The 19860-nt window shown below is 41.9% G+C and overlaps 50 non-coding genes and 3 pseudogenes across 50 annotated transcripts; all 53 read left to right on the top strand.

The window, feature by feature from the left end:
* The first annotated feature begins 182 nt into the window (after window positions 1-182).
* LOC133787971 (5S ribosomal RNA) lies at window positions 183-301 on the top strand. The gene has a single exon (XR_009872956.1). It is a non-coding gene; the product is annotated as a 5S ribosomal RNA (ribosomal RNA).
* Window positions 302-525: 224 nt separating this feature from the next.
* Window positions 526-644, top strand: LOC133787910 (5S ribosomal RNA). The gene has a single exon (XR_009872898.1). It is a non-coding gene; the product is annotated as a 5S ribosomal RNA (ribosomal RNA).
* Window positions 645-872: 228 nt separating this feature from the next.
* LOC133788114 (5S ribosomal RNA) lies at window positions 873-991 on the top strand. Its single transcript, XR_009873091.1, has one exon. It is a non-coding gene; the product is annotated as a 5S ribosomal RNA (ribosomal RNA).
* Window positions 992-1220: 229 nt separating this feature from the next.
* Window positions 1221-1339, top strand: LOC133787946 (5S ribosomal RNA). Its single transcript, XR_009872932.1, has one exon. It is a non-coding gene; the product is annotated as a 5S ribosomal RNA (ribosomal RNA).
* Window positions 1340-1565: 226 nt separating this feature from the next.
* On the top strand, window positions 1566-1684 carry LOC133786958 (5S ribosomal RNA). The gene has a single exon (XR_009872095.1). It is a non-coding gene; the product is annotated as a 5S ribosomal RNA (ribosomal RNA).
* Window positions 1685-1909: 225 nt separating this feature from the next.
* Window positions 1910-2028, top strand: LOC133787947 (5S ribosomal RNA). The gene has a single exon (XR_009872933.1). It is a non-coding gene; the product is annotated as a 5S ribosomal RNA (ribosomal RNA).
* A 226-nt stretch (window positions 2029-2254) lies between these two features.
* On the top strand, window positions 2255-2373 carry LOC133786959 (5S ribosomal RNA). Its single transcript, XR_009872096.1, has one exon. It is a non-coding gene; the product is annotated as a 5S ribosomal RNA (ribosomal RNA).
* Window positions 2374-2599: 226 nt separating this feature from the next.
* On the top strand, window positions 2600-2718 carry LOC133786387 (5S ribosomal RNA). The gene has a single exon (XR_009871550.1). It is a non-coding gene; the product is annotated as a 5S ribosomal RNA (ribosomal RNA).
* A 224-nt stretch (window positions 2719-2942) lies between these two features.
* Window positions 2943-3061, top strand: LOC133787911 (5S ribosomal RNA). The gene has a single exon (XR_009872899.1). It is a non-coding gene; the product is annotated as a 5S ribosomal RNA (ribosomal RNA).
* Window positions 3062-3289: 228 nt separating this feature from the next.
* Window positions 3290-3408, top strand: LOC133786954 (5S ribosomal RNA). The gene has a single exon (XR_009872091.1). It is a non-coding gene; the product is annotated as a 5S ribosomal RNA (ribosomal RNA).
* Window positions 3409-3637: 229 nt separating this feature from the next.
* Window positions 3638-3756, top strand: LOC133787948 (5S ribosomal RNA). Its single transcript, XR_009872934.1, has one exon. It is a non-coding gene; the product is annotated as a 5S ribosomal RNA (ribosomal RNA).
* A 226-nt stretch (window positions 3757-3982) lies between these two features.
* LOC133787377 (5S ribosomal RNA) lies at window positions 3983-4100 on the top strand. Its single transcript, XR_009872403.1, has one exon. It is a non-coding gene; the product is annotated as a 5S ribosomal RNA (ribosomal RNA).
* Window positions 4101-5141: 1041 nt separating this feature from the next.
* Window positions 5142-5260, top strand: LOC133786371 (5S ribosomal RNA). The gene has a single exon (XR_009871535.1). It is a non-coding gene; the product is annotated as a 5S ribosomal RNA (ribosomal RNA).
* A 223-nt stretch (window positions 5261-5483) lies between these two features.
* LOC133786649 (5S ribosomal RNA) lies at window positions 5484-5602 on the top strand. Its single transcript, XR_009871796.1, has one exon. It is a non-coding gene; the product is annotated as a 5S ribosomal RNA (ribosomal RNA).
* Window positions 5603-5828: 226 nt separating this feature from the next.
* Window positions 5829-5947, top strand: LOC133787046 (5S ribosomal RNA). Its single transcript, XR_009872180.1, has one exon. It is a non-coding gene; the product is annotated as a 5S ribosomal RNA (ribosomal RNA).
* A 218-nt stretch (window positions 5948-6165) lies between these two features.
* LOC133787790 (5S ribosomal RNA) lies at window positions 6166-6284 on the top strand. Its single transcript, XR_009872790.1, has one exon. It is a non-coding gene; the product is annotated as a 5S ribosomal RNA (ribosomal RNA).
* Window positions 6285-6510: 226 nt separating this feature from the next.
* LOC133786881 (5S ribosomal RNA) lies at window positions 6511-6629 on the top strand. Its single transcript, XR_009872022.1, has one exon. It is a non-coding gene; the product is annotated as a 5S ribosomal RNA (ribosomal RNA).
* Window positions 6630-6853: 224 nt separating this feature from the next.
* LOC133787400 (5S ribosomal RNA) lies at window positions 6854-6972 on the top strand. Its single transcript, XR_009872425.1, has one exon. It is a non-coding gene; the product is annotated as a 5S ribosomal RNA (ribosomal RNA).
* Window positions 6973-7196: 224 nt separating this feature from the next.
* Window positions 7197-7315, top strand: LOC133788144 (5S ribosomal RNA). The gene has a single exon (XR_009873120.1). It is a non-coding gene; the product is annotated as a 5S ribosomal RNA (ribosomal RNA).
* A 221-nt stretch (window positions 7316-7536) lies between these two features.
* Window positions 7537-7655, top strand: LOC133786734 (5S ribosomal RNA). Its single transcript, XR_009871879.1, has one exon. It is a non-coding gene; the product is annotated as a 5S ribosomal RNA (ribosomal RNA).
* Window positions 7656-7883: 228 nt separating this feature from the next.
* Window positions 7884-8002, top strand: LOC133787102 (5S ribosomal RNA; annotated as a pseudogene).
* Window positions 8003-8219: 217 nt separating this feature from the next.
* LOC133787801 (5S ribosomal RNA) lies at window positions 8220-8338 on the top strand. The gene has a single exon (XR_009872797.1). It is a non-coding gene; the product is annotated as a 5S ribosomal RNA (ribosomal RNA).
* A 225-nt stretch (window positions 8339-8563) lies between these two features.
* LOC133786772 (5S ribosomal RNA) lies at window positions 8564-8682 on the top strand. Its single transcript, XR_009871916.1, has one exon. It is a non-coding gene; the product is annotated as a 5S ribosomal RNA (ribosomal RNA).
* Window positions 8683-8905: 223 nt separating this feature from the next.
* LOC133787767 (5S ribosomal RNA) lies at window positions 8906-9024 on the top strand. The gene has a single exon (XR_009872769.1). It is a non-coding gene; the product is annotated as a 5S ribosomal RNA (ribosomal RNA).
* Window positions 9025-9245: 221 nt separating this feature from the next.
* Window positions 9246-9364, top strand: LOC133786385 (5S ribosomal RNA). The gene has a single exon (XR_009871548.1). It is a non-coding gene; the product is annotated as a 5S ribosomal RNA (ribosomal RNA).
* Window positions 9365-9588: 224 nt separating this feature from the next.
* Window positions 9589-9707, top strand: LOC133787011 (5S ribosomal RNA). The gene has a single exon (XR_009872147.1). It is a non-coding gene; the product is annotated as a 5S ribosomal RNA (ribosomal RNA).
* A 224-nt stretch (window positions 9708-9931) lies between these two features.
* LOC133786272 (5S ribosomal RNA) lies at window positions 9932-10050 on the top strand. The gene has a single exon (XR_009871440.1). It is a non-coding gene; the product is annotated as a 5S ribosomal RNA (ribosomal RNA).
* A 224-nt stretch (window positions 10051-10274) lies between these two features.
* On the top strand, window positions 10275-10393 carry LOC133786883 (5S ribosomal RNA). The gene has a single exon (XR_009872024.1). It is a non-coding gene; the product is annotated as a 5S ribosomal RNA (ribosomal RNA).
* A 224-nt stretch (window positions 10394-10617) lies between these two features.
* LOC133787413 (5S ribosomal RNA) lies at window positions 10618-10736 on the top strand. Its single transcript, XR_009872437.1, has one exon. It is a non-coding gene; the product is annotated as a 5S ribosomal RNA (ribosomal RNA).
* A 221-nt stretch (window positions 10737-10957) lies between these two features.
* On the top strand, window positions 10958-11076 carry LOC133786894 (5S ribosomal RNA). Its single transcript, XR_009872035.1, has one exon. It is a non-coding gene; the product is annotated as a 5S ribosomal RNA (ribosomal RNA).
* A 224-nt stretch (window positions 11077-11300) lies between these two features.
* Window positions 11301-11419, top strand: LOC133787177 (5S ribosomal RNA; annotated as a pseudogene).
* Window positions 11420-11646: 227 nt separating this feature from the next.
* LOC133788086 (5S ribosomal RNA) lies at window positions 11647-11765 on the top strand. The gene has a single exon (XR_009873065.1). It is a non-coding gene; the product is annotated as a 5S ribosomal RNA (ribosomal RNA).
* A 229-nt stretch (window positions 11766-11994) lies between these two features.
* LOC133786691 (5S ribosomal RNA) lies at window positions 11995-12113 on the top strand. Its single transcript, XR_009871836.1, has one exon. It is a non-coding gene; the product is annotated as a 5S ribosomal RNA (ribosomal RNA).
* A 226-nt stretch (window positions 12114-12339) lies between these two features.
* On the top strand, window positions 12340-12458 carry LOC133787972 (5S ribosomal RNA). Its single transcript, XR_009872957.1, has one exon. It is a non-coding gene; the product is annotated as a 5S ribosomal RNA (ribosomal RNA).
* Window positions 12459-12682: 224 nt separating this feature from the next.
* LOC133787912 (5S ribosomal RNA) lies at window positions 12683-12801 on the top strand. The gene has a single exon (XR_009872900.1). It is a non-coding gene; the product is annotated as a 5S ribosomal RNA (ribosomal RNA).
* Window positions 12802-13029: 228 nt separating this feature from the next.
* LOC133788127 (5S ribosomal RNA) lies at window positions 13030-13148 on the top strand. Its single transcript, XR_009873103.1, has one exon. It is a non-coding gene; the product is annotated as a 5S ribosomal RNA (ribosomal RNA).
* Window positions 13149-13377: 229 nt separating this feature from the next.
* Window positions 13378-13496, top strand: LOC133787949 (5S ribosomal RNA). The gene has a single exon (XR_009872935.1). It is a non-coding gene; the product is annotated as a 5S ribosomal RNA (ribosomal RNA).
* A 226-nt stretch (window positions 13497-13722) lies between these two features.
* Window positions 13723-13841, top strand: LOC133786960 (5S ribosomal RNA). The gene has a single exon (XR_009872097.1). It is a non-coding gene; the product is annotated as a 5S ribosomal RNA (ribosomal RNA).
* A 226-nt stretch (window positions 13842-14067) lies between these two features.
* Window positions 14068-14186, top strand: LOC133786388 (5S ribosomal RNA). The gene has a single exon (XR_009871551.1). It is a non-coding gene; the product is annotated as a 5S ribosomal RNA (ribosomal RNA).
* Window positions 14187-14410: 224 nt separating this feature from the next.
* On the top strand, window positions 14411-14529 carry LOC133787913 (5S ribosomal RNA). The gene has a single exon (XR_009872901.1). It is a non-coding gene; the product is annotated as a 5S ribosomal RNA (ribosomal RNA).
* Window positions 14530-14757: 228 nt separating this feature from the next.
* On the top strand, window positions 14758-14876 carry LOC133786965 (5S ribosomal RNA). Its single transcript, XR_009872102.1, has one exon. It is a non-coding gene; the product is annotated as a 5S ribosomal RNA (ribosomal RNA).
* A 229-nt stretch (window positions 14877-15105) lies between these two features.
* LOC133787951 (5S ribosomal RNA) lies at window positions 15106-15224 on the top strand. Its single transcript, XR_009872937.1, has one exon. It is a non-coding gene; the product is annotated as a 5S ribosomal RNA (ribosomal RNA).
* Window positions 15225-15450: 226 nt separating this feature from the next.
* LOC133787388 (5S ribosomal RNA) lies at window positions 15451-15568 on the top strand. Its single transcript, XR_009872414.1, has one exon. It is a non-coding gene; the product is annotated as a 5S ribosomal RNA (ribosomal RNA).
* Window positions 15569-16609: 1041 nt separating this feature from the next.
* LOC133786372 (5S ribosomal RNA) lies at window positions 16610-16728 on the top strand. Its single transcript, XR_009871536.1, has one exon. It is a non-coding gene; the product is annotated as a 5S ribosomal RNA (ribosomal RNA).
* A 223-nt stretch (window positions 16729-16951) lies between these two features.
* LOC133786650 (5S ribosomal RNA) lies at window positions 16952-17070 on the top strand. The gene has a single exon (XR_009871797.1). It is a non-coding gene; the product is annotated as a 5S ribosomal RNA (ribosomal RNA).
* Window positions 17071-17296: 226 nt separating this feature from the next.
* LOC133787048 (5S ribosomal RNA) lies at window positions 17297-17415 on the top strand. The gene has a single exon (XR_009872182.1). It is a non-coding gene; the product is annotated as a 5S ribosomal RNA (ribosomal RNA).
* A 218-nt stretch (window positions 17416-17633) lies between these two features.
* On the top strand, window positions 17634-17752 carry LOC133787814 (5S ribosomal RNA). The gene has a single exon (XR_009872806.1). It is a non-coding gene; the product is annotated as a 5S ribosomal RNA (ribosomal RNA).
* A 226-nt stretch (window positions 17753-17978) lies between these two features.
* LOC133786882 (5S ribosomal RNA) lies at window positions 17979-18097 on the top strand. Its single transcript, XR_009872023.1, has one exon. It is a non-coding gene; the product is annotated as a 5S ribosomal RNA (ribosomal RNA).
* A 224-nt stretch (window positions 18098-18321) lies between these two features.
* Window positions 18322-18440, top strand: LOC133787425 (5S ribosomal RNA). The gene has a single exon (XR_009872448.1). It is a non-coding gene; the product is annotated as a 5S ribosomal RNA (ribosomal RNA).
* A 224-nt stretch (window positions 18441-18664) lies between these two features.
* Window positions 18665-18783, top strand: LOC133788146 (5S ribosomal RNA). Its single transcript, XR_009873121.1, has one exon. It is a non-coding gene; the product is annotated as a 5S ribosomal RNA (ribosomal RNA).
* Window positions 18784-19004: 221 nt separating this feature from the next.
* LOC133786745 (5S ribosomal RNA) lies at window positions 19005-19123 on the top strand. Its single transcript, XR_009871890.1, has one exon. It is a non-coding gene; the product is annotated as a 5S ribosomal RNA (ribosomal RNA).
* Window positions 19124-19351: 228 nt separating this feature from the next.
* On the top strand, window positions 19352-19470 carry LOC133787103 (5S ribosomal RNA; annotated as a pseudogene).
* Window positions 19471-19687: 217 nt separating this feature from the next.
* On the top strand, window positions 19688-19806 carry LOC133787818 (5S ribosomal RNA). The gene has a single exon (XR_009872809.1). It is a non-coding gene; the product is annotated as a 5S ribosomal RNA (ribosomal RNA).
* The last annotated feature ends 54 nt before the right edge of the window (window positions 19807-19860 follow it).

Consider the following 19860-nt stretch of genomic DNA (forward strand, 5'->3'; position numbering starts at 1 on the left):
TACGGCTCAAAAGTTTGTATTTTCTGTTTTAAATCTTTAAAGAGTCATTTATTCCGTTTCCCTTGAGGGGTTAACACCGTGGTCACTAACAAGCAGCGAATAAGAAGTTCCTAGTTGATCCGAGAGAGAAAAGGAAGGACACACGCGTTCGCTATAAATGAATATTGCGGACCAAACATTCATGGTGTGATCATACCAGCACTAATGCACCGGATCCCATCAGAACTCCGCAGTTAAGCGTGCATGGGCGAGAGTAGTACCAGGATGGGTGACCTCCTGGGAAGTCCTTGTGTTGCATCCCTGAAAACATCATTTTTTTTTTTTTGTTCTTCAAAATCCCACTTACTGCTCAAAAGTTTGTATTTTCGGTTTGAAATCTTTAAAAAGTCATTTATTCCGTTTCCCTTGAGGGGTTAACACCATGGTCACTTACAAGCAGCGAATAAGAAGTTCCTAGTTGATCCGAGGGAGAAAAGGGAGGACACACGCGTTCGCTATAAATGAATATTGCGGACCAAACATTCCGGGTGCGATCATACCAGCACTAATGCACCGGATCCCATCAGAACTCCGCATTTAAGCGCGCTTGGGCGAGAGTAGTACTAGGATGGGTGACCTCCTGGGAAGTCCTCGTGTTGCACCCCTGAATACATCATTTTCCTTTTTTTTTTTGTTCTTCAAAAATCCACTTACGGCTCAAAAGTTTGTATTTTCTACTTTAAATCTTTAAAGAGTCATTTATTCCGTTTCCCTTGAGGGGTTAACACCATGGTCACTTACAAGCAGCGAATAAGAAGTTCCTAGTTGATCCGAGGGAGAAAAGGGAGGACACACGCGTTCGCTATAATTGAATATTGCGGACCAAACATTCCGGGTGCGATCATACCAGCACTAATGCACCGGATCCCATCAGAACTCCGCAGTTAAGCGCGCTTGGGCGAGAGTAGTACTAGGATGGGTGACCTCCTGGGAAGTCCTCGTGTTGCACCCCTGAATACATCATTTTCCTTTTTTTTTTTTGTTCTTCAAAAATCCACTTACGGCTCAAAAGTTTGTATTTTCTATTTTAAATCTTTAAAGAGTCATTTATTCCGTTTCCCTTGAGGGGTTAACACCGTGGTCACTAACAAGCAGCGAATAAGAAGTTCCTAGTTGATCCGAGAGAGAAAAGGAAGGACACACGCGTTCGCTATAAATGAATATTGGGGACCAAAAATTCATGGTGTGATCATACCAGCACTAATGCACCGGATCCCATCAGAACTCCGCAGTTAAGCGTGCTTGGGCGAGAGTAGTACCAGGATGGGTGACCTCCTGGGAAGTCCTTGTGTTGCAACCCTGAAAACATCATTTTTTTTTTTTTTTGTTCTTCAAAATCCCACTTACGGCTCAAAAGTTTGTATTTTCTGTTTTAAATCTTTAAAGAGTCATTTATTCCGTTTCCCTTGAGGGGTTAACACCGTGGTCACTAACAAGCAGCGAATAAGAAGTTCCTAGTTGATCCGAGAGAGAAAAGGAAGGACACACGCGTTCGCTATAAATGAATATTGCGGACCAAACATTCATGGTGTGATCATTCCAGCACTAATGCACCGGATCCCATCAGAACTCCGCAGTTAAGCGTGCTTGGGCGAGAGTAGTACCCGGATGGGTGACCTCCTGGGAAGTCCTTCTTTTGCAACCCTGAAAACATCATTTTTTTTTTTTTTGTTCTTCAAAATCCCACTTACGGCTCAAAAGTTTGTATTTTCTGTTTTAAATCTTTAAAGAGTCATTTATTCCGTTTCCCTTGAGGGGTTAACACCGTGGTCACTAACAAGCAGCGAATAAGAAGTTCCTAGTTGATCCGAGAGAGAAAAGGAAGGACACACGCGTTCGCTATAAATGAATATTGGGGACCAAAAATTCATGGTGTGATCATACCAGCACTAATGCACCGGATCCCATCAGAACTCCGCAGTTAAGCGTGCTTGGGCGAGAGTAGTACCAGGATGGGTGACCTCCTGGGAAGTCCTTGTGTTGCAACCCTGAAAACATCATTTTTTTTTTTTTTTGTTCTTCAAAATCCCACTTACGGCTCAAAAGTTTGTATTTTCTGTTTTAAATCTTTAAAGAGTCATTTATTCCGTTTCCCTTGAGGGGTTAACACCGTGGTCACTAACAAGCAGCGAATAAGAAGTTCCTAGTTGATCCGAGAGAGAAAAGGAAGGACACACGCGTTCGCTATAAATGAATATTGCGGACCAAACATTCATGGTGTGATCATTCCAGCACTAATGCACCGGATCCCATCAGAACTCCGCAGTTAAGCGTGCTTGGGCGAGAGTAGTACCCGGATGGGTGACCTCCTGGGAAGTCCTTCTTTTGCAACCCTGAAAACATCATTTTTTTTTTTTTTTGTTCTTCAAAATCCCACTTACGGCTCAAAAGTTTGTATTTTCTGTTTTAAATCTTTAAAGAGTCATTTATTCCGTTTCCCTTGAGGGGTTAACACCGTGGTCACTAACAAGCAGCGAATAAGAAGTTCCTAGTTGATCCGAGAGAGAAAAGGAAGGACACACGCGTTCGCTATAAATGAATATTGCGGACCAAACATTCATGGTGTGATCATACCAGCACTAATGCACCGGATCCCATCAGAACTCCGCAGTTAAGCGTGCATGGGCGAGAGTAGTACCAGGATGGGTGACCTCCTGTGAAGTCCTTGTGTTGCATCCCTGAAAACATCATTTTTTTTTTTTTGTTCTTCAAAATCCCACTTACGGCTCAAAAGTTTGTATTTTCTGTTTGAAATCTTTAAAAAGTCATTTATTCCGTTTCCCTTGAGGGGTTAACACCATGGTCACTTACAAGCAGCGAATAAGAAGTTCCTAGTTGATCCGAGGGAGAAAAGGGAGGACACACGCGTTCGCTATAAATGAATATTGCGGACCAAACATTCCGGGTGCGATCATACCAGCACTAATGCACCGGATCCCATCAGAACTCCGCATTTAAGCGCGCTTGGGCGAGAGTAGTACTAGGATGGGTGACCTCCTGGGAAGTCCTCGTGTTGCACCCCTGAATACATCATTTTCCTTTTTTTTTTTGTTCTTCAAAAATCCACTTACGGCTCAAAAGTTTGTATTTTCTACTTTAAATCTTTAAAGAGTCATTTATTCCGTTTCCCTTGAGGGGTTAACACCATGGTCACTTACAAGCAGCGAATAAGAAGTTCCTAGTTGATCCGAGGGAGAAAAGGGAGGACACACGCGTTCGCTATAATTGAATATTGCGGACCAAACATTCCGGGTGCGATCATACCAGCACTAATGCACCGGATCCCATCAGAACTCCGCAGTTAAGTGCGCTTGGGCGAGAGTAGTACTAGGATGGGTGACCTCCTGGGAAGTCCTCGTGTTGCACCCCTGAATACATCATTTTCCTTTTTTTTTTTTGTTCTTCAAAAATCCACTTACGGCTCAAAAGTTTGTATTTTCTACTTTAAATCTTTAAAGAGTCATTTATTCCGTTTCCCTTGAGGGGTTAACACCGTGGTCACTAACAAGCAGCGAATAAGAAGTTCCTAGTTGATCCGAGAGAGAAAAGGAAGGACACACGCGTTCGCTATAAATGAATATTGGGGACCAAAAATTCATGGTGTGATCATACCAGCACTAATGCACCGGATCCCATCAGAACTCCGCAGTTAAGCGTGCTTGGGCGAGAGTAGTACCAGGATGGGTGACCTCCTGGGAAGTCCTTGTGTTGCAACCCTGAAAACATCATTTTTTTTTTTTTTTGTTCTTCAAAATCCCACTTACGGCTCAAAAGTTTGTATTTTCTGTTTGAAATCTTTAAAAAGTCATTTATTCCGTTTCCCTTGAGGGGTTAACACCATGGTCACTTACAAGCAGCGAATAAGAAGTTCCTAGTTGATCCGAGGGAGAAAAGGGAGGACACACGCGTTCGCTATAAATGAATATTGCGGACCAAACATTCCGGGTGCGATCATACCAGCACTAATGCACCGGATCCCATCAGAACTCCGCAGTTAAGCGTGCTTGGGCGAGAGTAGTACTACGATGGGTGACCCCTGGGAAGTCCTCGTGTTGCACCCCTGAAAAAATCATTTCTTTTTCTTTTTTTTTTTACTTCAAAAACCCACTTACGGCTCAAAAGTTTGTATTTTCTGTTTTAAATCTTTAAAGAGTCGTTTATTCCGTTTCCCTTGAGGGGTTAACACCGTGGTCACTAACAAGCAGCGAATAATTTCTCAAAAAAATGCTATTTCAAACAAAATAAACTGATATAATGGGTGAGTGATGTATGAAAATCATTGTTATTGATGTATTTGTTAATTATACTCCCATGAAACTTCAAAATTTTACTTCCTTTTATATCTCACGAAATGTTTAAGAAAAATTAAGATATCCATATTGTATCATAGTTTGTATGGGTAATGTTGGTTTTTTTGCCACTTGGTCAGAGGTTCAACTCTATGTACCCTCTTTTCTATATTTTTTTTTTTCAATTTTGATCTTTAGTATTTTTTTATGGTTGTCCTGGTCAAAAAGGTAGAATAATTTACATAATAATTCATTATACTAACAAATCCGAATAAAAGACAATCATTCCATCTATAAAAATGTGTTTTAAAATTCAATTTTTTGTTTATCAAAACAGGGTTTAAGGGCATAATATGTTTTAATAAGTTGAGGCAGCTGAAAAATGTGACCACCATTTTAAAATTTGTATCGTGTAATAGGTACTAAAGATTTGTTTTGTTTAATTTTTGGTTTAAAAAAGAAAGTAGAATAATTCATAAAACAAACAACTCTAAATAAAAAAAAAATCATTTTATCTATAAATTGAGTTTTTATATTAAATTTTCTGTTCATCAAAACAGGGTTTAAGGGCACAATAGAATCATTTAACAAAAGGTGTTTTTTGGTTTTTTTTGTTCTTCAAAAATCCACTTACGGCTCAAAAGTTTGTATTTTCTGTTTTAAATCTTTAAAGAGTCATTTATTCCGTTTCCCTTGAGGGGTTAACACCGTGGTCACTAACAAGTAGCGAATAAGAAGTTCCTAGTTGATCCGAGGGAGAAAAGGGAGGACACACGCGTTCGCTATAAATGAATATTGCGGACCAAACATTCCGGGTGCGATCATACCAGCACTAATGCACCGGATCCCATCAGAACTCCGCAGTTAAGCGTGCTTGGGCGAGAGTAGTACTAGGATGGGTGACCTCCTGGGGAGTCCCAGTGTTGCACCACTGAAAACATCATTTTTTTTTTTTGTTCTTCAAAAATCCCCTTACGGCTCAAAAGTTTGTATTTTCTGTTTTAAATCTTTAAAGAGTCATTTATTCCGTTTCCCTTGAGGGGTTAACACCGTGGTCTCTAACAAGCAGCGAATAAGAAGTTCTTAGATGATCCGAGGGAGAAAAGGGAGGACACACGCGTTCACTATAAATGAATATTGCGAACCAAACATTCCAGGTTCGATCATACCTGCACTAACGCACCGGATCCCATCAGAACTCAGCAGTTAAGCGTGCTTGGGCGAGAGTAGTACTAAGATGGGTGACCTCCTGGGAATTCCTCGTGTTGCACCCCTGAAAACATCATTTTTTTTTTTTTTTGTTCTTCAAAAACCCACTTACGTCTCAAAAGTTTGTATTTTCTGTTTTAAATCTTTAAAGAGTCATTTATTCCGTTTCCCTTGAGGGGTTAACACCGTGGTCACTAACAAACAGCGAATAAGAAGTTCTTAGATGATCCGAGGGAGAAAAGGGAGGAAAAACGCGTTCACTATAAATGAATATTGCGGACCAAACATTCCGGGTGCGATCATACCAGCACTAATGCAACGGATCCAATCAGAACTCCGCAGTTAAGCGTACTTCAGCGAGAGTAGTACTAGGATGGGTGACCTCCTAGGAAGTTCTCGTGTTGCACCCCTGAAAACATCATTTTTTTTTTCTTCAAAAATCTACTTACGTCTCAAAAGATTGTATTTTCTGTTTTAAATCTTTAAAGAGTCATTTATTCCGTTTCCCTTGAAGGGTTAACACCGTGGTCACTAACAAGCAGCGAATAAGAAGTTCCTAGTTGATCAGAGGGAGAAAAGGGAGGACACACGCGTTCGCTATAAATGAATATTGCGGACAAAACATTCCGGTTGCCATCATACCAGCACTAATGCACCGGATCCCATCCGAACTCCGCAGTTAAGCGTGCTTGGGCGAGAGTAGTACTAGGATGGGTGACCTCCTGGGAAGTCCTCGTGTTGCACCCCTGAAAACATCATTTTTTTTTTTTTTTGTTCTTCAAAAATCCACTTACGGCTCAAAAGTTTGTATTTTCTGTTTTAAATCTTTGAAGAGTCATTTATTCTGTTTCCCTTGAGGGTTTAACACCATGGTTACTAAGAAGCAGCGAATAAGAAGTTCCTAGTTAATCTGGGGGAGAAAGGGGAGGACACACGCGTTCGTTATAAATGAATATTGCGGACCAAACATTCGGGGTGCGATCATACCAGCACTAATGCACCGGATCCCATCTGAACTCTGCAGTTAAGCGTACTTCAGCGAGAGTAGTACTAGGATGGGTGACCTCCTAGGAAGTTCTCGTGTTGCATCCCTGAAAACATCATTTTTTTTTTTTTGTTCTTCAAAAATCCACTTACGGCTCAAAAGTTTGTATTTTCTGTTTTAAATCTTTAAAGAGCCATTTATTCCGTTTCCCTTGAGGGGTTAACACCGTGGTCACTAACAAGCAGCGAATAAGAAGTTCCTAGTAGATCCGAGGGAGAAAAGGGAGGACACACGCGTACGCTATAAATGAATATTGCGGACCAAACATTCCGGGTGCGATCATACCAGAACTAATGCACCGGATCCCATCAGAACTCCGCAGTTAAGCGTGCTTGGGCGAGAGTGGTACTAGGATGGGTGACCTCCTGGGAAGTCCTCGTGTTGCACCCCTGAAAACATCATTTTTTTTTTTTTGTACTTCAAAAATCCACTTACGGCTCAAAAGTTTGTATTTTCTGTTTTAAATCTTTAAAGAGTCATTTATTCCGTTTTCCTTGAGGGGTTAACACCGTGGTCACTAACAAGCAGCGAATAAGAAGTTCCTAGTCGATCCGAGGGAGAAAAGGGAGGACACTCGCGTTCGCTATAAATGAATATTGCGGACCAAACATTCCGGGGGCGATCATACCAGCACTAATGCACCGGATCCCATCAGAACTCTGCAGTTAAGCGTGCTTGGGCGAGAGTAGTACTAGGATGCGTGATCTCCTGGGAAGTCCTCGTGTTGCACCCCTGAAAACATCATTTTTTTTTTGTTCTTCAAAAACCCACTTAGGGCTCAAAAGTTTGTATTTTCTGTTTTAAATCTTTAAAGAGTCATTTATTCCGTTTCCCTTGAGGGATTAACACCGTGGTCACTAACAAGCAGCGAATAAGAAGTTCCTAGTTGATTCGTGGGAGAAAAGGGAGGACACACGCGTTCGCTATAAATGAATATTGCGGACCAAACATTCCGGGTGCGATTATACCAGCACTAATGCACCGGATCCCATCAGAGCTCCGCAGTTAAGCGTGCTTGGGCGAGAGTAGTACTAGGATGGGTGACCTCCTGGGAAGTCCTCGTGTTGCACCCCTGAAAACATCTTTTTTTTTTTTTTTTTTGTTCTTCAAAAATCCACTTACTGCTCAAAATTTTGTATTTTCTGTTTTAAGTCATTAAAGAGTCATTTATTCCGTTTCCCTTTAGGTGTTAACACCGTGGTCACTAACAAGCAGCGAATAAGAAGTTCCTAGTTGATCAGAGGGAGAAAAGGGAGGACACACGCGTTCGCTATCAATGAATATTGCGGACCAAACATTCCGGGTGCGATCATACCAGCACTAATGCAACGGATCCAATCAGAACTCCGCAGTTAAGCGTACTTCAGCGAGAGTAGTACTAGGATGGGTGACCTCCTTGGAAGTTCTCGTGTTGCACGCCTGAAAACATCATTTTTTTTTCTTCAAAAATCTACTTACGTCTCAATAGTTTGTATTTTCTGTTTTAAATCTTTAAAGAGTCATTTTTTCCGTTTCCCTTGAAGGGTTAACACCGTGGTCACTAACAAGCAGCGAATAAGAAGTTCCTAGTTGATCAGAGGGAGAAAAGGGAGGACACACGCGTTCGCTATAAATGAATATTGCGGACCAAACATTCCGGTTGCCATCATACCAGCACTAATGCACCGGATCCCATCCGAACTCCGCAGTTAAGCGTGCTTGGGCGAGAGTAGTACTAGGATGGGTGACCTCCTGGGAAGTCCTCGTGTTGCACCCCTGAAAACATCATTTTATTTTTTTTTGTTCTTCAAAAATCCACTTACGGCTCAAAAGTTTGTATTTTCTGTTTTAAATCTTTAAAGAGTCATTTATTCTGTTTCCCTTGAGGGGTTAACACCATGGTCACTAAGAAGCAGCGAATAAGAAGTTCCTAGTTAATCTGGGGGAGAAAGGGGAGGACACACGCGTTCGTTATAGATGAATATTGCGGACCAAACATTCGGGGTGCGATCATACCAGCACTAATGCACCGGATCCCATCTGAACTCCGCAGTTAAGCGTACTTCAGCGAGAGTAGTACTAGGATGGGTGACCTCCTAGGAAGTTCTCGTGTTGCATCCCTGAAAACATCATTTTTTTTTTTTGTTCTTCAAATATCCACTTACGGCTCAAAAGTTTGTATTTTCTGTATTAAATCTTTAAAGAGTAATTTATTCCGTTTCCCTTGAGGGGTTAACACCGTGGTCACTAACAAGCAGCGAATAAGAAGTTCCTAGTAGATCCGAGGGAGAAAAGGGAGGACACACGCGTACGCTATAAATGAATATTGCGGACCAAACATTCCGGGTGCGATCATACCAGAACTAATGCACCGGATCCCATCAGAACTCCGCAGTTAAGCGTGCTTGGGCGGGAGTGGTACTAGGATGGGTGACCTCCTGGGAAGTCCTCGTGTTGCACCCCTGAAAACATCATTTTTTTTTTCTTCTTCAAAAATCCACTTACGGCTCAAAAGTTTGTATTTTCTGTTTTAAATCTTTAAAGAGTCATTTATTCCGTTTCCCCTGAGGGGTTAACACCGTGGTCACTAACAAGCAGCGAATAAGAAGTTCCTAGTCGATCCGAGGGAGAAAAGGGAGGACACTCGCGTTCGCTATAAATGAATATTGCGGACCAAACATTCCGGGGGCGATCATACCAGCACTATTGCACCGGATCCCATCAGAACTCTGCAGTTAAGCGTGCTTGGGCGAGAGTAGTACTAGGATGCGTGATCTCCTGGGAAGTCCTCGTGTTGCACCCCTGAAAACATCATTTTTTTTTTTTTGTTCTTCAAAAACCCACTTACGTCTCAAAAGTTTGTATTTTCTGTTTTAAATCTTTAAAGAGTCATTTATTCCGTTTCCCTTGAGGGGTTAACACCGTGGTCACTAACAAATAGCGAATAAGAAGTTCTTAGATGATCCGAGGGAGAAAAGGGAGGACACACGCGTTCACTATAAATGAATATTGCGGACCAAACATTCCGGGTGCGATCATACCCGCACTAACGCACCGGATCCCATCAGAACTCCGCAGTTAAGCGTGCTTGGGCGAGAGTAGTACTAGGATGGGTGACCTCCTGGGAATTCCTCGTGTTGTACCCCTGAAAACATCATTTTTTTTTTTTTGTTCTTCAAATACCCACTTACGGCTCAAAAGTTTGTATTTTCTGTTTTAAATCTTTAAAGAGTAATTTATTCCGTTTCCCCTGAGGGGTTAACACCGTGGTCACTAACAAGCAGCGAATAAGAAGTTCCTAGTCGATCCGAGGGAGAAAAGGGAGGACACTCGCGTTCGCTATAAATGAATATTGCGGACCAAACATTCCGGGGGCGATCATACCAGCACTATTGCACCGGATCCCATCAGAACTCTGCAGTTAAGCGTGCTTGGGCGAGAGTAGTACTAGGATGCGTGATCTCCTGGGAAGTCCTCGTGTTGCTCCCCTGAAAACATCATTTTTTTTTTTTTGTTCTTCAAAAACCCACTTACGTCTCAAAAGTTTGTATTTTCTGTTTTAAATCTTTAAAGAGTCATTTATTCCGTTTCCCTTGAGGGGTTAACACCGTGGTCACTAACAAATAGCGAATAAGAAGTTCTTAGATGATCCGAGGGAGAAAAGGGAGGACACACGCGTTCACTATAAATGAATATTGCGGACCAAACATTCCGGGTGCGATCATACCCGCACTAACGCACCGGATCCCATCAGAACTCCGCAGTTAAGCGTGCTTGGGCGAGAGTAGTACTAGGATGGGTGACCTCCTGGGAAGTCCTCGTGTTGTACCCCTGAAAACATCATTTTTTTTTTTTTGTTCTTCAAATACCCACTTACGGCTCAAAAGTTTGTATTTTCTGTTTTAAATCTTTAAAGAGTAATTTATTCCGTTTCCCTTGAGGGGTTAACACCGTGGTCACTAACAAGCAGCGAATAAGAAGTTCCTAGTAGATCCGAGGGAGAAAAGGGAGGACACACGCGTACGCTGTAAATGAATATTGCGGACCAAACATTCCGGGTGCGATCATACCAGAACTAATGCACCGGATCCCATCAGAACTCCGCAGTTAAGCGTGCTTGGGCGAGAGTGGTACTAGGATGGGTGACCTCCTGGGAAGTCCTCGTGTTGCACCCCTGAAAACATCATTTTTTTTTTCTTCTTCACAAATCCACTTACGGCTCAAAAGTTTGTATTTTCTGTTTTAAATCTTTAAAGAGTCATTTATTCCGTTTCCCTTGAGGGGTTAACTCCGTGGTCACTAACAAACAGCGAATAAGAAGTTCTTAGATGATCCGAGGGAGAAAAGGGAGGACACACGCGTTCACTATAAATGAATATTGCGGACCAAACATTCCGGGTGCGATCATACCCGCACTAACGCACCGGATCCCATCAGAACTCCGCAGTTAAGCGTGCTTGGGCGAGAGTAGTACTAGGATGGGTGACCTCCTGGGAAGTCCTCGTGTTGTACCCCTCAAAACATCATTTTTTTTTTTTTGTTCTTCAAATACCCACTTACGGCTCAAAAGTTTGTATTTTCTGTTGGAAATCTTTAAAGAGTCATTTATTCTGTTTCCCTTGAGGGGTTAACACCGTGGTCACTAACAAGCAGCGAATAAGAAGTTCCTAGTAGATCTGAGGGAGAAAAGGGAGGACACACGCGTTCGTTATAAATGAATATTGCGGACCAAACATTCCGGGTGCGATCATACCATTACTAATGCTCCGGATCCCATCAGAACTCCGCAGTTAAGCGTGCGTCGGTGAGAGTAGTAATAGGATGGGTGACATCCTGGGAAGACCTCGTGTTCCACCCTTGAAAACATCATATATATATTTTTTTTGTTCTTTAAAAATCCACTTTCGGGTCAAAAGTTTGTATTTTCTGTTTTAAATCTTTAAAGAGTCATTTATTCCATTTCCCTTGAGGGGTTAACACCGTGGTCACTTACAAGCAGCGAATAAGAAGTTCCTAGTTGATCCGAGGGAGAAAAGGGAGGACACACGCGTTCGCTATAAATGAATATTGCGGACCAAACATTCCGGGTGCCATCATACCAGCACTAATGCACCGGATCCCATCAGACCTCCGCAGTTAAGCGCGCTTGGGCGAGAGTAGTACTAGGATGGGTGACCTCCTGGGAAGTCCTCGTGTTGCACCCCTGAATACATCATTTTCCTTTTTTTTTTTTGTTCTTCAAAAATCCACTTACGGCTCAAAAGTATGTATTTTCTACTTTAAATCTTTAAAGAGTCATTTATTCCGTTTCCCTTGAGGGGTTAACACCGTGGTCACTAACAAGCAGCGAATAAGAAGTTCCTAGTTGATCCGAGAGAGAAAAGGAAGGACACACGCGTTCGCTATAAATGAATATTGGGGACCAAAAATTCATGGTGCGATCATACCAGCACTAATGCACCGGATCCCATCAGAACTCCGCAGTTAAGCGTGCTTGGGCGAGAGTAGTACCAGGATGGGTGACCTCCTGGGAAGTCCTTCTTTTGCAACCCTGAAAACATCATTTTTTTTTTTTTTTGTTCTTCAAAATCCCACTTACGGCTCAAAAGTTTGTATTTTCTGTTTTAAATCTTTAAAGAGTCATTTATTCCGTTTCCCTTGAGGGGTTAACACCGTGGTCACTAACAAGCAGCGAATAAGAAGTTCCTAGTTGATCCGAGAGAGAAAAGGAAGGACACACGCGTTCGCTATAAATGAATATTGCGGACCAAACATTCATGGTGTGATCATACCAGCACTAATGCACCGGATCCCATCAGAACTCCGCAGTTAAGCGTGCATGGGCGAGAGTAGTACCAGGATGGGTGACCTCCTGGGAAGTCCTTGTGTTGCATCCCTGAAAACATCATTTTTTTTTTTTTGTTCTTCAAAATCCCACTTACTGCTCAAAAGTTTGTATTTTCGGTTTGAAATCTTTAAAAAGTCATTTATTCCGTTTCCCTTGAGGGGTTAACACCATGGTCACTTACAAGCAGCGAATAAGAAGTTCCTAGTTGATCCGAGGGAGAAAAGGGAGGACACACGCGTTCGCTATAAATGAATATTGCGGACCAAACATTCCGGGTGCGATCATACCAGCACTAATGCACCGGATCCCATCAGAACTCCGCATTTAAGCGCGCTTGGGCGAGAGTAGTACTAGGATGGGTGACCTCCTGGGAAGTCCTCGTGTTGCACCCCTGAATACATCATTTTCCTTTTTTTTTTTGTTCTTCAAAAATCCACTTACGGCTCAAAAGTTTGTATTTTCTACTTTAAATCTTTAAAGAGTCATTTATTCCGTTTCCCTTGAGGGGTTAACACCATGGTCACTTACAAGCAGCGAATAAGAAGTTCCTAGTTGATCCGAGGGAGAAAAGGGAGGACACACGCGTTCGCTATAATTGAATATTGCGGACCAAACATTCCGGGTGCGATCATACCAGCACTAATGCACCGGATCCCATCAGAACTCCGCAGTTAAGCGCGCTTGGGCGAGAGTAGTACTAGGATGGGTGACCTCCTGGGAAGTCCTCGTGTTGCACCCCTGAATACATCATTTTCCTTTTTTTTTTTTGTTCTTCAAAAATCCACTTACGGCTCAAAAGTTTGTATTTTCTATTTTAAATCTTTAAAGAGTCATTTATTCCGTTTCCCTTGAGGGGTTAACACCGTGGTCACTAACAAGCAGCGAATAAGAAGTTCCTAGTTGATCCGAGAGAGAAAAGGAAGGACACACGCGTTCGCTATAAATGAATATTGGGGACCAAAAATTCATGGTGTGATCATACCAGCACTAATGCACCGGATCCCATCAGAACTCCGCAGTTAAGCGTGCTTGGGCGAGAGTAGTACCAGGATGGGTGACCTCCTGGGAAGTCCTTGTGTTGCAACCCTGAAAACATCATTTTTTTTTTTTTTTGTTCTTCAAAATCCCACTTACGGCTCAAAAGTTTGTATTTTCTGTTTTAAATCTTTAAAGAGTCATTTATTCCGTTTCCCTTGAGGGGTTAACACCGTGGTCACTAACAAGCAGCGAATAAGAAGTTCCTAGTTGATCCGAGAGAGAAAAGGAAGGACACACGCGTTCGCTATAAATGAATATTGCGGACCAAACATTCATGGTGTGATCATTCCAGCACTAATGCACCGGATCCCATCAGAACTCCGCAGTTAAGCGTGCTTGGGCGAGAGTAGTACCCGGATGGGTGACCTCCTGGGAAGTCCTTCTTTTGCAACCCTGAAAACATCATTTTTTTTTTTTTTTGTTCTTCAAAATCCCACTTACGGCTCAAAAGTTTGTATTTTCTGTTTTAAATCTTTAAAGAGTCATTTATTCCGTTTCCCTTGAGGGGTTAACACCGTGGTCACTAACAAGCAGCGAATAAGAAGTTCCTAGTTGATCCGAGAGAGAAAAGGAAGGACACACGCGTTCGCTATAAATGAATATTGCGGACCAAACATTCATGGTGTGATCATACCAGCACTAATGCACCGGATCCCATCAGAACTCCGCAGTTAAGCGTGCATGGGCGAGAGTAGTACCAGGATGGGTGACCTCCTGTGAAGTCCTTGTGTTGCATCCCTGAAAACATCATTTTTTTTTTTTTGTTCTTCAAAATCCCACTTACGGCTCAAAAGTTTGTATTTTCTGTTTGAAATCTTTAAAAAGTCATTTATTCCGTTTCCCTTGAGGGGTTAACACCATGGTCACTTACAAGCAGCGAATAAGAAGTTCCTAGTTGATCCGAGGGAGAAAAGGGAGGACACACGCGTTCGCTATAAATGAATATTGCGGACCAAACATTCCGGGTGCGATCATACCAGCACTAATGCACCGGATCCCATCAGAACTCCGCATTTAAGCGCGCTTGGGCGAGAGTAGTACTAGGATGGGTGACCTCCTGGGAAGTCCTCGTGTTGCACCCCTGAATACATCATTTTCCTTTTTTTTTTTGTTCTTCAAAAATCCACTTACGGCTCAAAAGTTTGTATTTTCTACTTTAAATCTTTAAAGAGTCATTTATTCCGTTTCCCTTGAGGGGTTAACACCATGGTCACTTACAAGCAGCGAATAAGAAGTTCCTAGTTGATCCGAGGGAGAAAAGGGAGGACACACGCGTTCGCTATAATTGAATATTGCGGACCAAACATTCCGGGTGCGATCATACCAGCACTAATGCACCGGATCCCATCAGAACTCCGCAGTTAAGTGCGCTTGGGCGAGAGTAGTACTAGGATGGGTGACCTCCTGGGAAGTCCTCGTGTTGCACCCCTGAATACATCATTTTCCTTTTTTTTTTTTGTTCTTCAAAAATCCACTTACGGCTCAAAAGTTTGTATTTTCTACTTTAAATCTTTAAAGAGTCATTTATTCCGTTTCCCTTGAGGGGTTAACACCGTGGTCACTAACAAGCAGCGAATAAGAAGTTCCTAGTTGATCCGAGAGAGAAAAGGAAGGACACACGCGTTCGCTATAAATGAATATTGGGGACCAAAAATTCATGGTGTGATCATACCAGCACTAATGCACCGGATCCCATCAGAACTCCGCAGTTAAGCGTGCTTGGGCGAGAGTAGTACCAGGATGGGTGACCTCCTGGGAAGTCCTTGTGTTGCAACCCTGAAAACATCATTTTTTTTTTTTTTTGTTCTTCAAAATCCCACTTACGGCTCAAAAGTTTGTATTTTCTGTTTGAAATCTTTAAAAAGTCATTTATTCCGTTTCCCTTGAGGGGTTAACACCATGGTCACTTACAAGCAGCGAATAAGAAGTTCCTAGTTGATCCGAGGGAGAAAAGGGAGGACACACGCGTTCGCTATAAATGAATATTGCGGACCAAACATTCCGGGTGCGATCATACCAGCACTAATGCACCGGATCCCATCAGAACTCCGCAGTTAAGCGTGCTTGGGCGAGAGTAGTACTACGATGGGTGACCCCTGGGAAGTCCTCGTGTTGCACCCCTGAAAAAATCATTTCTTTTTCTTTTTTTTTTTACTTCAAAAACCCACTTACGGCTCAAAAGTTTGTATTTTCTGTTTTAAATCTTTAAAGAGTCGTTTATTCCGTTTCCCTTGAGGGGTTAACACCGTGGTCACTAACAAGCAGCGAATAATTTCTCAAAAAAATGCTATTTCAAACAAAATAAACTGATATAATGGGTGAGTGATGTATGAAAATCATTGTTATTGATGTATTTGTTAATTATACTCCCATGAAACTTCAAAATTTTACTTCCTTTTATATCTCACGAAATGTTTAAGAAAAATTAAGATATCCATATTGTATCATAGTTTGTATGGGTAATGTTGGTTTTTTTGCCACTTGGTCAGAGGTTCAACTCTATGTACCCTCTTTTCTATATTTTTTTTTTTCAATTTTGATCTTTAGTATTTTTTTATGGTTGTCCTGGTCAAAAAGGTAGAATAATTTACATAATAATTCATTATACTAACAAATCCGAATAAAAGACAATCATTCCATCTATAAAAATGTGTTTTAAAATTCAATTTTTTGTTTATCAAAACAGGGTTTAAGGGCATAATATGTTTTAATAAGTTGAGGCAGCTGAAAAATGTGACCACCATTTTAAAATTTGTATCGTGTAATAGGTACTAAAGATTTGTTTTGTTTAATTTTTGGTTTAAAAAAGAAAGTAGAATAATTCATAAAACAAACAACTCTAAATAAAAAAAAAATCATTTTATCTATAAATTGAGTTTTTATATTAAATTTTCTGTTCATCAAAACAGGGTTTAAGGGCACAATAGAATCATTTAACAAAAGGTGTTTTTTGGTTTTTTTTGTTCTTCAAAAATCCACTTACGGCTCAAAAGTTTGTATTTTCTGTTTTAAATCTTTAAAGAGTCATTTATTCCGTTTCCCTTGAGGGGTTAACACCGTGGTCACTAACAAGTAGCGAATAAGAAGTTCCTAGTTGATCCGAGGGAGAAAAGGGAGGACACACGCGTTCGCTATAAATGAATATTGCGGACCAAACATTCCGGGTGCGATCATACCAGCACTAATGCACCGGATCCCATCAGAACTCCGCAGTTAAGCGTGCTTGGGCGAGAGTAGTACTAGGATGGGTGACCTCCTGGGGAGTCCCAGTGTTGCACCACTGAAAACATCATTTTTTTTTTTTGTTCTTCAAAAATCCCCTTACGGCTCAAAAGTTTGTATTTTCTGTTTTAAATCTTTAAAGAGTCATTTATTCCGTTTCCCTTGAGGGGTTAACACCGTGGTCTCTAACAAGCAGCGAATAAGAAGTTCTTAGATGATCCGAGGGAGAAAAGGGAGGACACACGCGTTCACTATAAATGAATATTGCGAACCAAACATTCCAGGTTCGATCATACCTGCACTAACGCACCGGATCCCATCAGAACTCAGCAGTTAAGCGTGCTTGGGCGAGAGTAGTACTAAGATGGGTGACCTCCTGGGAATTCCTCGTGTTGCACCCCTGAAAACATCATTTTTTTTTTTTTTTGTTCTTCAAAAACCCACTTACGTCTCAAAAGTTTGTATTTTCTGTTTTAAATCTTTAAAGAGTCATTTATTCCGTTTCCCTTGAGGGGTTAACACCGTGGTCACTAACAAACAGCGAATAAGAAGTTCTTAGATGATCCGAGGGAGAAAAGGGAGGAAAAACGCGTTCACTATAAATGAATATTGCGGACCAAACATTCCGGGTGCGATCATACCAGCACTAATGCAACGGATCCAATCAGAACTCCGCAGTTAAGCGTACTTCAGCGAGAGTAGTACTAGGATGGGTGACCTCCTAGGAAGTTCTCGTGTTGCACCCCTGAAAACATCATTTTTTTTTTCTTCAAAAATCTACTTACGTCTCAAAAGATTGTATTTTCTGTTTTAAATCTTTAAAGAGTCATTTATTCCGTTTCCCTTGAAGGGTTAACACCGTGGTCACTAACAAGCAGCGAATAAGAAGTTCCTAGTTGATCAGAGGGAGAAAAGGGAGGACACACGCGTTCGCTATAAATGAATATTGCGGACAAAACATTCCGGTTGCCATCATACCAGCACTAATGCACCGGATCCCATCCGAACTCCGCAGTTAAGCGTGCTTGGGCGAGAGTAGTACTAGGATGGGTGACCTCCTGGGAAGTCCTCGTGTTGCACCCCTGAAAACATCATTTTTTTTTTTTTTTGTTCTTCAAAAATCCACTTACGGCTCAAAAGTTTGTATTTTCTGTTTTAAATCTTTGAAGAGTCATTTATTCTGTTTCCCTTGAGGGTTTAACACCATGGTTACTAAGAAGCAGCGAATAAGAAGTTCCTAGTTAATCTGGGGGAGAAAGGGGAGGACACACGCGTTCGTTATAAATGAATATTGCGGACCAAACATTCGGGGTGCGATCATACCAGCACTAATGCACCGGATCCCATCTGAACTCTGCAGTTAAGCGTACTTCAGCGAGAGTAGTACTAGGATGGGTGACCTCCTAGGAAGTTCTCGTGTTGCATCCCTGAAAACATCATTTTTTTTTTTTTGTTCTTCAAAAATCCACTTACGGCTCAAAAGTTTGTATTTTCTGTTTTAAATCTTTAAAGAGCCATTTATTCCGTTTCCCTTGAGGGGTTAACACCGTGGTCACTAACAAGCAGCGAATAAGAAGTTCCTAGTAGATCCGAGGGAGAAAAGGGAGGACACACGCGTACGCTATAAATGAATATTGCGGACCAAACATTCCGGGTGCGATCATACCAGAACTAATGCACCGGATCCCATCAGAACTCCGCAGTTAAGCGTGCTTGGGCGAGAGTGGTACTAGGATGGGTGACCTCCTGGGAAGTCCTCGTGTTGCACCCCTGAAAACATCATTTTTTTTTTTTTGTACTTCAAAAATCCACTTACGGCTCAAAAGTTTGTATTTTCTGTTTTAAATCTTTAAAGAGTCATTTATTCCGTTTTCCTTGAGGGGTTAACACCGTGGTCACTAACAAGCAGCGAATAAGAAGTTCCTAGTCGATCCGAGGGAGAAAAGGGAGGACACTCGCGTTCGCTATAAATGAATATTGCGGACCAAACATTCCGGGGGCGATCATACCAGCACTAATGCACCGGATCCCATCAGAACTCTGCAGTTAAGCGTGCTTGGGCGAGAGTAGTACTAGGATGCGTGATCTCCTGGGAAGTCCTCGTGTTGCACCCCTGAAAACATCATTTTTTTTTTGTTCTTCAAAAACCCACTTAGGGCTCAAAAGTTTGTATTTTCTGTTTTAAATCTTTAAAGAGTCATTTATTCCGTTTCCCTTGAGGGATTAACACCGTGGTCACTAACAAGCAGCGAATAAGAAGTTCCTAGTTGATTCGTGGGAGAAAAGGGAGGACACACGCGTTCGCTATAAATGAATATTGCGGACCAAACATTCCGGGTGCGATTATACCAGCACTAATGCACCGGATCCCATCAGAGCTCCGCAGTTAAGCGTGCTTGGGCGAGAGTAGTACTAGGATGGGTGACCTCCTGGGAAGTCCTCGTGTTGCACCCCTGAAAACATCTTTTTTTTTTTTTTTTTTGTTCTTCAAAAATCCACTTACTGCTCAAAATTTTGTATTTTCTGTTTTAAGTCATTAAAGAGTCATTTATTCCGTTTCCCTTTAGGTGTTAACACCGTGGTCACTAACAAGCAGCGAATAAGAAGTTCCTAGTTGATCAGAGGGAGAAAAGGGAGGACACACGCGTTCGCTATCAATGAATATTGCGGACCAAACATTCCGGGTGCGATCATACCAGCACTAATGCAACGGATCCAATCAGAACTCCGCAGTTAAGCGTACTTCAGCGAGAGTAGTACTAGGATGGGTGACCTCCTTGGAAGTTCTCGTGTTGCACGCCTGAAAACATCATTTTTTTTTCTTCAAAAATCTACTTACGTCTCAATAGTTTGTATTTTCTGTTTTAAATCTTTAAAGAGTCATTTTTTCCGTTTCCCTTGAAGGGTTAACACCGTGGTCACTAACAAGCAGCGAATAAGAAGTTCCTAGTTGATCAGAGGGAGAAAAGGGAGGACACACGCGTTCGCTATAAATGAATATTGCGGACCAAACATTCCGGTTGCCATCATACCAGCACTAATGCACCGGATCCCATCCGAACTCCGCAGTTAAGCGTGCTTGGGCGAGAGTAGTACTAGGATGGGTGACCTCCTGGGAAGTCCTCGTGTTGCACCCCTGAAAACATCATTTTATTTTTTTTTGTTCTTCAAAAATCCACTTACGGCTCAAA

Source organism: Humulus lupulus, chromosome 6, assembly GCF_963169125.1.
Source record: "Humulus lupulus chromosome 6, drHumLupu1.1, whole genome shotgun sequence".
In the NCBI taxonomy this organism is placed as follows: domain Eukaryota; kingdom Viridiplantae; phylum Streptophyta; class Magnoliopsida; order Rosales; family Cannabaceae; genus Humulus; species Humulus lupulus.